Source organism: Ovis aries, chromosome 15 (assembly GCF_016772045.2).
Source record: "Ovis aries strain OAR_USU_Benz2616 breed Rambouillet chromosome 15, ARS-UI_Ramb_v3.0, whole genome shotgun sequence".
In the NCBI taxonomy this organism is placed as follows: Eukaryota; Metazoa; Chordata; class Mammalia; order Artiodactyla; family Bovidae; genus Ovis; species Ovis aries.
This window is the reverse complement of record NC_056068.1, coordinates 61,356,254-61,370,028: the sequence shown is the minus strand read 5'-3', so window position 1 is coordinate 61,370,028 and position 13,775 is coordinate 61,356,254. Positions and strand designations below refer to the sequence as shown.

The 13,775-nt window shown below is 41.3% G+C and overlaps 1 protein-coding gene across 1 annotated transcript in view; it reads right to left on the bottom strand.

The window, feature by feature from the left end:
• The window catches only part of ELP4 (elongator acetyltransferase complex subunit 4), a 240,986-nt gene that overhangs the window by 3,199 nt on the left and 224,012 nt on the right, over positions 1–13,775 (bottom strand). The window lies entirely within an intron of this gene.

Below are 13,775 nucleotides of genomic sequence, written 5' to 3'. Positions count from 1 at the left end.
GACGAGGTGAACTGACCTGGAGACAACCTATCTGAAACCCTTCATTTGAAAACTCCCTTGGATATAAAAAAAAAAAAAAGAAGAGAAGGGAAAAAAACACTTTTTTTGGGGTCAAAATATTGTGATACACTAGCATATGTTCTGGCTAGTTTCTTTCCTGATAAAAGGCTGTTTATTGTCATGTAAACACAAGCTGTGTGCAAGGATCAAAACATTTTAAAACATTAAAAATAATTTATGAAAATATTCTTCCTTGATTTCAGTTTGCTGATTCATATATATCTAGGATCAAAGACTATTATATAGATATATGATCAACAAAGATGTCAGGGAGATCCAGAAAAATATAATATCCATACAGTAATATAAATACAGTGTTATTCATCTGTATCCTTCGCACTCAGCCTGTCACTTATTAAGTCATTAAATGTCTATTTCTTAAATAATAAAAAAAGAATTCAAAGAAAGACATATTTGTTTCTTTGTTTTAAACAATTCTTTCATTTCTTCATACCCTAGTTTTAGAAAGGACTTCAGGTAGAAATGAAAGTGTGAAAGGCTCAGAAATCTAAAAGACACATATGATTCTAAAGTCTGAGGTCAATGTTCATGAGTGGAAGCAACAAGGAAAGAGATATTTAATTATATGTCTGAGCTGAAATGTTTCTTTAAGATCTTGTAGTTATTGCTAATGAGCAGAGGAAAAATGACTAGGGACATGCATGACCTAAAAGCTCTCTGAAACTTAAAGAAAAGTTACCATTAAAAAGTGTGTGTGTGTGTGTGCTTTTGGTTGGGACCCCACAGAGATGAGGTCATCTGACCTCATCTAAATAGGCTGTTTAGGAAATCAACTGGAGTCAAAAATATTTAGAATCTACTCAAAGCAAGGCATTCTGAAAAGATATGTGAACAGGGTATCCAAACTCCTTGTTGCCTTATATCCCAATAACAGGCATGAGACAAGCGCACAAGTAACCCTCCCAGTGAGCAGTCCAAGTTACATCCACAAAATTGTAGAGACAAAAGCAGAAATTGTGGTGGGGGATGGGAACAGAGAAAGTTTCACGGAGACGGGCTAGGTGTTAAATAATGAATTGGATTCTGTCATGTAGAAATGGCGATTTGCTTAAGGGTAGAATCAGTACATTTTAAAGATGCATTTTGGTAGGTTCTACTGCTTTGGCAATCCAAATGGGGAAACTAGTGTACCTTATTCAGAACCAGCATAAATATAATTTATTTCAAGAGCTTACCTATTTGCTAAAAATTTCTCTTCCTTTGCTTCTCTAGGCAAATGAGCGTGAGCCAGTTGGCTGAAAGCCCTTCATAGCAAAAGTAGCTAAATGTGACGTGTGACATGCTTGGAAATCTTTCAGGTTGAATGGCTTTGAAGAAAAGTCAAATACCATTCATGTGTAACTTCTGAGCACAGAAATTTGGGGTGATGTGGTTAAATGCTCCCAACCAAATGCTACACTGTAAAAGCTAGTTGTGCATTCGTGTCCTCTGAAAAAAGCCCAAGGATGGTTCTTGGAAACATGGGAATCTGTGAGATTTTGCTGGCTTTTGTTGACTGTTACTTGAATAAGCTTACTAGGCAGCCTAAATTCTCAAGCAGTGGGTTTTGTTTCCTCCCTTTCTAAGCCTCCCCCTGTGCACCATGTCAGTGCGATGTGAAGCAGCGAGGAAGAAGAAGAGGTGGGTTCCAGGCTTGCCAGGTGTGTCAAGCACTTTCCCTTTGAGGCTTCCAAAGCATTTGCACACTTGACATGTGAATGTTCAGATGCTGCTGTACCCTAGATCTGTCTTCTGAAAGAACATGCTGTAAGACACTCTATACAGCACAGTGACCTCCTTTAGACTAAAGCTGCAAGGCTGTGGGGGGATATAAACTTCTAGACCTTGAAGTTTCACTGAGTAATGGAAAAAAATCAGGCCTATACAAATAATCTAGTACAGATTTAATCTTATAAACCAAATCAAGGTATTCATCTTTCTTATTTTATACCTGGGGTTCTGAGGCCAGGTGCAAAAACATACCGTCAATCTTGAGCTAAAATTCTGTCACCTGATTTTCTTTTCCCAGATTCTGGGAGGAAGGCATCGTGCTGCTGAGGCAGGAGATGCTTATCTGGCTGCCTGCCTCTTTTTTCCATGAATGCGTGGTCTAGAATGATGATTTCTGTGTCCCTGCAAAGGGACCTGGGGGAGGTGTGACAGCTCCCAAGGTTCTGCAGAGGCCTGGGGTGCTTTACAGCAATTCATCCCATTGGTTTGTTGTTCAGTCGCTCAGTTGTGTCTGGCTCGTTGCAACCCCATAGACTGCAGCATGGCAGGCTTTCCTGTCCTTCACTGTCTCCTGGAGTTTGCTCAAACTCATGTCCATTAAGTCAATGATGCCATCCAACTATCTCATCCTCTGTCGCCCCTGTCTCCTCCTGCCCTCAATCTTTCCCAGCATCAGGGACTTTTCCAATGAGTCAGCTCTTCGAATCAGGTGGCCAAAGTATTGCAGCTTCAGCTTCAGCATCAGTCCTTCCAATGAATATTCAGGGTTGACTTCCTTTAGGATTGACTGGTTTGATCTCCTTGCTGTCCAAGGGATTCTCAACAGTCTTCTCCAATACCACAGTTCGAAAGCATTAATTCTTCGGTGCTCAGTGCTACAAGGTGGGAAACAGCGAGCCTGACAAAATGCTCTGGCAGATTAGGGGAATTCCTGCCAAAAGGCACCCTTAGGCCCATAGGAAGCCCTAGGTCCTAACAAAGAAACAGTGGCAGAAATGCTTTGCTCTGTGGCTTCAAGGGGGACCAAGCTGAACTGGACTAGAATTCTTCCCTCTCTGCCAACCTCTCTGTTCCTCTGTTGGGCTGAGCCACTGACTATATTTTGTTCCTTCCTGAATCAGCAACTCTACTGATCACGTATAGGATTGAGCTTCCTGGCTCCACAGTCCTCTTCCTAATTCCTTTTCTTCCAGCCTGCCAGACCTGTGCTTAGCACTCAGAGTTCCCAGACAGACGGGGCAAGATAATGAATCTAGATTACCACTTGGATTTGAGACAAATTGCAGGTAAATACCCATTAAAATAAGCTTAATCAACTTATATTTTTCATATTTTTCCAAGACCAAACCACTGGGCACCGTATGTTTTCTGAAAACAACTCACGTAGTAAGTACATTTTAATCTTTAGCAAATGAATAATTTGTTTGTATCCTTTAAAATTTATGACATTTCCTGAAAAGTCACACTTTCCATTACTCACAGAAATAGGGGTTAATATTTCAAAATACTTCCTAATAGATTTTTTCTTTAAAACATAATCAATTTAAATGAAAACTTATGAACACCTTTGAACATATAGGTTCTACATTGGTTTTTTCACAGGGGCAGCCAGTGACAGTTTGATACTCTACTCCCTATCAGTATGACCTAAGAGAAGTCACATCCGGGTCACTTCACTCAGATAAGAGTGCAGCAGAATTGATGCTTTTGAACTGTGGTGCTGGAGAAGACTCTTGAGAGTCCCTTAGACTGTAAGGAGATCAAACCAGCCAATCATAAAGGAAATCAGTGCCGAATATTCATTGGAAGGACTGATGCTGAAGCTGAAGCTCCAATAATTTGGCCACCTGATGTGAAGAATGGACTAACTGGAAAAGACCCTGATGCAGTTTGGGGGAAAGATTGAGGGCAGGAGGAGAAGGGGGTGACAGAGGATGAGATGGTTGGATGGAATCACTGACTCGATAGACACGAGCTTGAGCAAACTCTAGGAGATAGTGAAGGGCAGGGAAGTGTGGCATGCTGCAGTCTATGGGGTCGCAAAGAGTCGACACGACTGAATGACTGAACTGAACTGAAGTCACTTCACTTGTCTAGCTTTAGTATCCTTATCTGTCACAAGTGAATGATTCTCCCCTCATAAGACTGTTACCAGGATCAGATGAGATATGAAGTGTTTTATAAATTATTAAGTACTGCACTAATTTATTTATTTATACCTTTTCTTGTTCCAAAAAAGCCATTTGAGGTGACTTATTAAAAAAATAATAAACATATGGGACAAGAGAACCCCACGAAACAGTATGGAAAAAGATAAAAATAAGTGAGCTTATTAGGGCAAGGAAAGGAATACGTTTTAATGAAAAACGTATATTTATAAGCAACAGCAATAGAACATTGATTGGACTTGGACAGCAGGTCTAGTCACTAAGTCTGAGCATTTATCATACAATGCCCTTTACTGTGGTGCTGTCAAGAAATATAAAAGGAAACTCCAGTAATAGTCTTTGCTTCTGGTAAGATTTAAAAAGTCTAAATAGGACTTCCCTGGTGGTTCACAGGTTAAGAATCTACCTGCTAATGGAGGGGACACAGGCTCAGTCCCTGGTCCGAGAAGATCCCACATGCCATGGGTAATTAAGCCCATGCACCGCGACTACTGAATCCCGTGCATCCTGAAGCCTGCGCTCCGCAGCAAGAGGAGCTGCTGCAGTGAGAACCTGCGCATCACGACTAGAGAGCAGCCCCCACTCACCACAACTAGAGAAAGCCTGCACGTAGCAACGAAGATCCAGCTCAGCCACAAATAAGCAAAAGTTTAAAAAGTCTAAACAATTTCCCTCACACCCAGTAATACAATAGTGAAAATGGGGCACATCCAGTGCTTGGCTTCTGGGCCAGTGAAAAAATGCATGACTTTGTATTAAAGGAGGCAATTTGGGGTCCATTTATCACTATTATAAAGGGAAACTTCCACTTAAAAATCATTTTTGTTTATTTGGCTGCACTGGGTCTTAGTTGTGACATGTGGGATCTAGTACCCCGGTCAAGGATTGAATCCAGGCCCCCTGCATGGGGAGTGTGGGCTTTTACCCCTGGACCACCAGGGAAGTGCCATCACCATTATTTCTTCACAAGATTTCAGAGTGTTATTTCAACTGGCAAAAAAATTAATCTTATATGCTATTACATAATTATTCTATTTCATGTTCTTACATTTATATTATTTCATGATCATTATAATACAATGTTATATTGTAATTACATCTGGTTAAAATTTTAAAATGTGGAAGATATATCTGCCTAATTTTGGTGAATTCTGTGTTACTCTTATACATGAATGGGACAGTGGAAATCATGCCAGAATCATATTTTTGCTCTTTTGGGATAAGGGTACATTTGATAGTGGCTGAATATGTCTGGAAAAAATTCTGCCAAAACATGCTCAAGGTTTTAGCTCTCACTTCTGTTTAAGATCCAATTCATTCTCAGGGTTGCAGATTAAAACTGTTCTATTGAATCTCATAACCATACTATATCCTGAATTGAAAAAAATTCAATTGGTTCTTCCTGATTGATCTGAAAATTAGACAAAATTTCAGAGTTGGAACATTGCATGTTGGCTGCCCATTGAAAAATGCTCAGGTGTGCAATTATTTTGACCGTCAATTATAACTGACAGTATTGTCTTGCCTCCAAGCTCACCTCTCTGAAAGCAGATTGTGAAGAACTCACTTGTCTAAACAAAAGTGTGATTTGTGAAAAGGCATGTGTCTGTGGCAGAGATTGTTAGCTTACTCCCAGTATCTATTCTCTTCCTTGGCAGAGTGAAAAAATCTCTGAGTGGGCCACATGGCCCCCCAGAATAAAGGCCACATTTCCCAGCTTCCCTGGCCTATAGATGAGGCTGAGTGATTAGGCTCTGGTGACTTCATCTTGAGCAGAAGTGCCATGGTTAAGTTCAAGGTCAGATCCTTAGAGAGGGGTAAGTGCCATTCCCTTTCCTTTCCCTTGGCATCACTATTCAACCCCAGCAAGAGAGTGCCCCCCTCACTGGGCACTGATGCTCCTCCCCCTGTGGGGTGAGGAGTTAACCAGGGTGAAGGGGTTATGCCCATCTAGAGCATGTACCCTTCTTTGGAGGACACACTCTGGGTACTCAGGGCCTCAGAACTCCCTGTGCAAATGGTCACAAAACCTGCACAGATCTCTTCCCCAGGTCTGTTCCTTGCGGGTGAAATTCGTTATCTGTGTGCACACCCTGGGGCCCCAGGAGGAACCTAGGGATGGCTGTGTGTGGGGAGTGTGGACAGACTTTGAATGTGCAGGCTGGGTGTCCCCAAGCACATCACATTGCCTGCTCTGTGTGGGAAGGAGGCAGGGGTGGGGAGAGAAAGGAGGTAAGCTGTAGGCCAATTCCTCCTATGTCTCCGTCTTCTGGAGTGGAACCCTGATCCTAAATTTAAACTTGGCTTCTCAGGAAGGTATACTTGTGAAGAAAGGAAGATAAAATACATTTAATGATTTGTTGGCTTGATAACTTTTAAACATTGAGACATGTAATTACGTGGTCCTTTATTTGCATTCTTGCTCTAAGCTCCATAATGTTGGGGACAAACTAAACTTCCCTCTTCCCACTCACTGAGATGTGGACTTGAGGGCAGGCACTGAAGCAGCCATCCTGGACCATCAAACGGAAGCTATGGGCTGAAGAGGGCGGAGCAAAACCAAAGAAATAGCTTAGGGTCTCCTGACGCCACCTGACCACCAAAAGAGCCTTGGGTTACCAAATTGGGCTTTTATATGATATGTGTTCAATATTATTTAAGCCACTGCTTTTTTGAATGTCAGCCTAATAACAGCCTATAATATAGGTTAGCCTTTAATAACAGCCTAACCTATATGCTGTTTGTAGAGAATTTGGTACCTGAAAATTGGATTGAGTTCTAGCCTCAAAAATCTAGGTTGGCTTAGTGGTTAGAAGGTGGGCAGTGAGGTCAGTATCGCAGGTTGGAAAGCTGATGACTCTCATTAGGCTTGTGACAACTTGGAAGGCAAACCTCATATCTCCTAGTCAGTGGCTCTAGTTGAAATGTTGGAGAAATTCAGAATATTGGCGTATTAGTGGCTTCTTGCCACTTTCGGCAAAGTTATTTACGAAAGAGAAATGAACTCAGGCTGGAGCCATAGAATGCGCTACAAGAGGTGGAGGGATGACAGTTCTATTAAAGGAGGTACCTGCCTGAAGCTCACAGCCTAAACTAACCAAAAGCTTGTAATTTGGGGCATCAGAGGCTTGAGAAAGCCCAGCTACTTCTACAATTGCACACCAAAGCAGGCAACCTTCACAGATGTCTGTGCCTCTGAGCCGTGGTGAAATACCTCATTAAGAGGCAGGCCAGAAAATGGGAGCCAGAGACAACAGTCAGATTAAGGGTGCTGCCTTCTTTCTCAAGTCGATTATTTCAGATTGCTTCAAGCTAGTTACAAGTAGGATGAAAGGGAGGGGTATAGGCAGAACAGAGAGGCCAGAAAGGTGTGAATTAGGCTTATCCACAGCTGCAGTGGATTCAGAAGGTGGAAAAGAAGCAGGTACTTATCTTCCTGTTACTTTTACTGCGGCAACTGGCAAACACTGTTGCAGGGACAGTGGTGCTTTTTATTTTTTTTTCATTCTAGTGACTAGTCGACAGCTTCACAGGCATCACAGGAGCAGAGTCAGCTGTGGGAAGGGAGGCTCACTCAATTGCAGTGTCCATCGACTTGCTTCTTGGGGGCCAAGAGGCACTGGCAGCAGTAGCCATGGGAAGTTTCTAGCTGCAGGACTGCAGCCACGGAACTGGGCACTTTCAGGAAGTAGCTATAGTTGCTGCCTCCCAATTCCTCACCTAAATGACTGGTAGAGGCAGCAGCCTCCTTGGAGGCCAGTTTGGTGGCATTATCCCTCAGCCCTTCCAGTTATTTCACTGCCTCCCAATTTTATGGTATCAACTTTCCAACTGCATAAAATAATTAGATGGGACCTGTTTCCTGCAGTTGAATGCTAGAACTATCAATATGTCTGGACAACTTTTTGGCTCTGATTACTTGCATGTGGAAGTGAAGAGAAGCAAATCAACTGGCAACCTCATAAAATCTGGAGGGGGTTGTTTAGTCAAAGAAATGACAAGCCTGGTCAAGAGGCTATGATTTTTCAATGCCTATAGAATCTTAGGTCCTGGAATTCGATTTATTTATAGTGAAAGTTGCTCAGTCATGTCCAACTCTTTGTGACCCCATGGACTATATAGTCCATGAAATTCTCCAGGCCACAATACTGGAGTGGGTAGCTGTTCCCTTCTCCAGGGGATCTTCCCAACCCAGGGATTGGACCAAGGTCTCCTGCATTGCAGATGGATTCTTTACCAGCTGAGCCACAATGGAAGTCCAAGAATATTGAAATGGGTAGCCTATACCTTCCCTAGGGGAACTTCCCAATCCAGGAATTGAACTGGGGTCTCCTGCATTGCAGGTGGATTCTTTACCAGCTGAGCTACCGAGGAACACACTGATCTACCTATAAGTAGGATGGAAAAACTGCAGCCTCCAGGGACTTGCCTGGTGGTCCAGTGGCTAAGACTCTGCGTTGCCAATGCAGAAGGGAACTAGATTCCGCACGCCACAACTAAGAGTTTTCATGCCACAATTAAAAGACCCCTCATGCCACCAACTAAAGGAACTGGCGTGCCATAACGAAGATGGAAGATTCCCTCATGCCGCAACTAAGACCTGGCACGGCTATGAATAAATGAACACAAAGACTTCATGTAGCTGTCACTGGTAATAGACAAGGAGTAAGTTCCTAAAGGGACATGGAAGACAGTGGACAAAGGAGTTCCTTCCAGAGAGCAGATGGGGGGCTGCAAATCCAGCTACACTCCTCTGCTGCCAGGGCAGAGAATTTTTGCAGTTCCTCACCAGCAGGATTCCTCACTCATTCCTGAAGAGCAGGTAATTTGTGGGAAGAGGCTGTGCTGGATATTGGGGTTCCAAAGGGTTGGAGACTATGACACTGACCTCCAGTGCCCACTCTCCCTTTCTGCTTGAGTAGAAGAGCCTGTGAATATATGGCCATCCTGAAAAAGGCTTCACTTCCAAGCTTCCCTTTCAGCTAGTTGTGGAACACATGACCAAGTCCACAAACAGCAGAAAGGATGTTTCAACTTCAGGATATTCAAATGGGATTTGCACTAAGGTGTTCTGGCTTCAAAGTCCACATTCTTACCCAGTACTCTGTGCACCAGACCTTTTCTAAGCACCAAGGGTAAAACAGAGAACAAGACAGGCAAAATCTCTTCGTCCAAAAAACAACTTCAGAAAGGGACAATACACAGACACTTACTGACTCAAGGAGAGACAGCTGACATACAGAAAAGACAACAAATGGAGAAGCTCACTCAGAGAGTGAGAGGTATTTTAAGGAAATGAAATATGGTGATACGATACTGCCTGGGGATACTGTTTGGGCTGGTCAAAATGTTTGTTTGGGTTTTCCCATTAACATTTTAACAGGAAAACCTGAATGAACAATTTGGCCTACCCACTACTTTAAGAAAATCTTTCTGGAGGGTACATTTGAGCTAAGATCTAAATTTGCAGAAAGGACCAGCACAGGACATGGAGAAAGAAACTTTCAGGCAAAGGGAACATTCTCAACAACAGAGAACGGTTGTGGCACACATGTGTATTCTTTTAAAGACAGAATTTTCCAAAAAGGCGGTGTACACAGGCTGTTCTAGAGCCTTTCTTCTGATTCAGAAAAGGCATTCTAGTCACTGGGTGACCCACAGGATCCTCCCACTCCCGCTGTCCTCCTGTGGGGAGCGGTGGGTCCCAGCCTCACGCGTGCCCAGCGGGAGGATTCCAGGTAGAGGGGCTGGGCCCTGTGTGAAGTGTTCGCAGTGGTGCTGTTTGTGGGGATGGTTTGCTGCACTGAATCCTCTTAAAATGTGAGTCAGAATCTTTGGGGCCACACAGTACTAAGAATACCACCAAGTTTCAGTCGCAACGTTCCTGAATTGTCAGACACTGAAAATATGGGAAGGCATGTTACTTTCCTCCTGTATGTCATATAACGACAGAGAACAAACTCGATTGTTCCTGAAGAACTTTCCTTAAAATGGTTTTATTTTCTACACAAACTAAAGGCAGTATCTTTTTCTTATCTTTGGGTCTCTTCTTGTTTTTTTTTTTTTTTTTTCACATTTTATTCTCATGAATGTTCTAACATGAGCAGTACTGAAAAACAGAAATATATATATACATATATCATTTAGGTGATAGCTGGAATAAGGTGACTTAGGTGTTACCTAAACTTGGATGGTAGAAACTGTGAAAGACACTGCTCCCCCCACCCCTCCAACTCATGAGCCTCTTCTCTAAGATCGATAGAAAGGAATGGGGTGGCTAAGTTCCCCATGGTCACTGTGATCCTCTGGTTGTGCATCACAGCTTGAATGAGACTCCTCATATTTCCCAAAACGGACTCTCTCTTATTCATTCTTGAATTGTAGCGAGGCTTCTCACTCTGGCAACCTTTTGACTGGTCTCCCGCTCTGCTTAACCCAAGGCTTGTATGGGCTCTGGAGCACACAAAGCAGGCAGGAGCATATAAGCTCCAGAGTGTGTAGAATTTGAATTAAGTTTCAGTAGGGCCAAGCTGAGAGATTCTTGAGATCTAGGGCCTACTGTCGCTCTGGCAGTTCAGTGGAAGAAGCCTGAGATCTTTCTGTGGACAGGCGGTCGTTTTGACAGAATGTCTTCAGGCCTGCTTTGCCCTGGAGGTCCCTTTTCTACCCGAGACAAGAGAGGAAACATTTTAGCAGCAATATATTGGTACTACCCCTCAGATGGCTTAAGAATAGTAAGATATTTTAGGAACATATAGAGTTTTTAGATCTGAATGTTGAGGTTGAAAAAAAACACACTTTCTTTTAGAAATAAATTCAAACTGCTAACTGTAGGAGAATTCCTTTTTATCTCCCCTTTTCTTTTTTAAACATATGGAAACTAGTCTGGAGGTGGCGAAAGGTAACTGTCTGTTTTTGTCTACTAGAACTAATGTTTGAATTCTGTAATCTGTAATCTGAATGAAGCCTTCTACTCAGTAAATGGTTGGCAGATAAACATGTGTGTAAGCTCAAGTTTGATCCCTAAAACCAAGAGATTGTTAAGACTACCACACTATTTCACTTAAGGACTGGCAGAGGTCTGACTGGTACACAGCTAATGGAAGAGATGAGTTCTAACATATGAAAAACCAGGAATCAGAGAATTTTGAATTCAGATAATGGCTTAAGTTATTACACTAATTTCAGTCCACTAAATAACTCCACACTGGTAGCTTTGGATGAACACTCCCTCAACCATATAGTTTTGGAGGTAAGCATAGCATATATATGAACATATATGGATTTCCTTCTGGCCATCCATGATGAATGCTGGGAGCATAATGGCCAATGTGCTTGCCTGTATAATGTCCTCCAGCGAATGCAGAAAGAACATTGCTCCACAAAGCCCTGAGATGGGGTATGAAGGGCTCAGTAGAAATGGCAACGGACAACATCTCAACAGCATTAAATCTCCCAAATGCTCTTTAGTTACTTTGAGACCCCCACGTTTAAGGGTCTGTGAGTTTCTGGGTATGAAGAAAGAATTTTTAATGGGGCCAAATGTAGGTGTTTACAAGGGGGAATTGTTGTTTTTTATTAGGAACTGCCTTATGTTCAATAGTTGTATTTACTTTGTCAAGCTAGCCAGAATTAGAAATCCCCATTGCTAGGCAGCCTGGAGCGTCTGTGAAGTATTTCTGGGCATTCAGAACTGAGGCATGTGCTGCCCAAAGGCAGGTTTCATTACAGTCTGTTATTTAGTCCTTGTTCATCCCTCCCTACCCCCACATCCCCAGACAGCAGTGCTTATACAACAGGAAATCTTGGTTACTTTATGCTGAAGCATATTTACATGACTGAAATACGACAATTAACACATTTGTAAAGCTTGAGGGATAGGTACACGTTAATGGTTTTTTGAAACAGGCTGATTTCCTGGAGCTTTTAATCTTATTTTATTTTATTCTGCATGCATGAACAAGTTCTCCTTTGCTATAGGTATTCTACAAAGCCTACCTGGTAGGAATGTGAATGAAAAGAAAATAATACAAAAATTAACTTTATGGTTTATCTTTGCCAAACTGTTAACTGCTTTTACCAGTTCAATGTATAGCGAGGGCTATATTTGACAAGTTGTGTTAGCTTTTATACAAAAGCAGTTAGGTAGTACAATTTTGGTTGGCAAAATGAAATGTGGCTTTCTCTATACTGACAGTATAAAAATTTTTCATAATGAATGAGAAGTATCAATGGCAGTAGTGTAGTGATTTTCTGTAGTGTAGTGATTTTCTGCACTCCTCATGGTCAAAGGTATGCTCTCCTAGGTGGTGTATATTTCACTTGCTCCAAACTTAAATTAAAAGCCAGGTGATATGAAGTAGTGTTATTTTAAAAGTGCTATTGTGTACATGTGTGCATGTGTATTTGAGTGTGCATATTTATACATATAAATATATATAACATGGCAATATTATGAATATTTTAATTTAAGTACCTAGATTAACTGTTGAAATCTTGGTAAAATTTATAAAAAATCCTTTTGTACCAGAGCCCTCAGTAATGAAATAAAAACTTCCATTTTCCTTTCGATTTCTGAAAGCATGTTAACCCTGGAAACTCTACCCCAATTCTCACTTAAAAGTTGATGGCAAATTTACAAATTACACTGGTTTCAAATAGTCACCCAGGACATCTATCTCTCCCTTTCACAGACCTCCTTCCTCACCAGTTTCAAAGGGAACTCAGTGAGCAGGCTGGGCAAAGCAAGAACCCTCTCTCTAGATGCCTTAGGGCAGTGATGGGGCAGCACCAGACCGAGCGCTCTAGCTAAGGGATACAGATTAGAGATGAGGACCTAACTCCAAAGAGTAACTCTCTGCTGAAATGACTTCACAGATAAGAAGTAAGTAAAGAATCAATTTAGTCTTAGATAGAAAACCTTTCCATGAATAATGAGGGGAAAAAGTTAAAGGATGTGAAGAAAATAAAGCAAGAAAAAATACAGATGATCAGAAAAGAGCAAAATGTTTGTGAGTATATAGATAATGATTATGCCTACTTCTAGGGATTTTTTTGGTGTTTGTTTTTTTGGGTTTAATGAAAATGCATGTTTTAATGGAAATGTTAACAAGAGCTAAGTTTAATTTTCATGGAGATTGTTTTCTATTCTTTAAAAACTCATTTGCTTTTATATGTGGAGGAGTTTTTCCCCCACCACTTAACTTTACCATTGAAGTTAAATCTTTTTACAAGAAGGTCTGAAAGATCCTTGAAATGTAGAAGAACCAACAACCTGATATATCAAACTGGCTAAATCCTGCCTCAAGTTTTCACTGTAGCAGGAAGAGTCACTCTGGTTCAAGTAGAAACTCTGAAGCTTGAGGTCATTTCAGCCAGGGTCTGCAGGTATACTTTGGGAACATTCTTTTGGTACATGTAAAATTATGCTCCAAAATGAAATAATGGAGCAAAGTGATTTTATAACTGTAACGCAGGGTTAATTCTCTAAGTTTTAAAGATGTGAATGAAATGACATAGACATATTTGTACATTTCTGTTTGATTCCCTTAATAGAAGTACACAAAAATTTCGCAAGGTACTAAAAGTAAATGAGAGCATGATATATGGAAAAAGATCATCAAATAGTTCCTAAAGTTCAATACTGACAAGTTTCACAGTTTAACAAATGATGATGAAAATGTTTTTCCTTTACAAATTTATCAAGGAGTGGTATTTTTTCTTCTGTCTTGCATTCTAACTTATGCCCTAAAGGGATATTATTTGCTCTAAATCAGTTTAAGTTAACACATCAAATCATTACCCAATTAAATATCT